This window comes from Mastomys coucha, unplaced genomic scaffold (genome assembly GCF_008632895.1).
Source record: "Mastomys coucha isolate ucsf_1 unplaced genomic scaffold, UCSF_Mcou_1 pScaffold21, whole genome shotgun sequence".
NCBI lineage: Eukaryota > Metazoa > Chordata > Mammalia > Rodentia > Muridae > Mastomys > Mastomys coucha.
The window spans coordinates 65,232,488-65,233,072 of record NW_022196904.1 but is presented as its reverse complement, the minus strand read 5'-3'; positions in this window follow the sequence as shown (position 1 = coordinate 65,233,072).

Sequence of the window (585 nt, the reverse complement as noted above, 5' to 3'; positions counted from 1 at the left end):
AGCCAGACACTGTCACAAACATACAAGCTGACAGTGTATATAGATTTTACAATGTTGGACCTATTTCTTCAATTACCAAATCAGAGAGACCATTGGATGACAACAAATTTCCAGTTCCTCATATTATTGGATTTCAATCGATTAGGATATGTTGGTAATATTAGTGGTGACATTTCCATCCTTAAAGATCATGGTTTCCCCTAGGCCTTAACCTTTGGGCCATGTGTGATAATCCAGTTCTGCCTCCTCCTAGACTCACAGGGGTAGGTTCCCCCTGGGATCACTGATGTCTGCCTTCACTATTTCCACATGGTCTATGTGTGGTGGCTGTGTTTATAGACTTTTTCAGACAAAGATACCTTTGGCATATTATTACCCCCAAGGCTCTATAATGAAAGTTTGATTCTAAAAGCTGACAAGTTTGTGACAAAGTGAGGTGGAAAATGGCCAGCTGACCATCAACTGACCTTGCTTGGTGATGCTCTTGACAAAGATGGAAAGATTTCTCCTTTAGAGAAAAGGCAGGGAAGGGCACCTCCCTCGTGCAGACCACATGGGATACAGCTTACAGACATGCCTCCATTC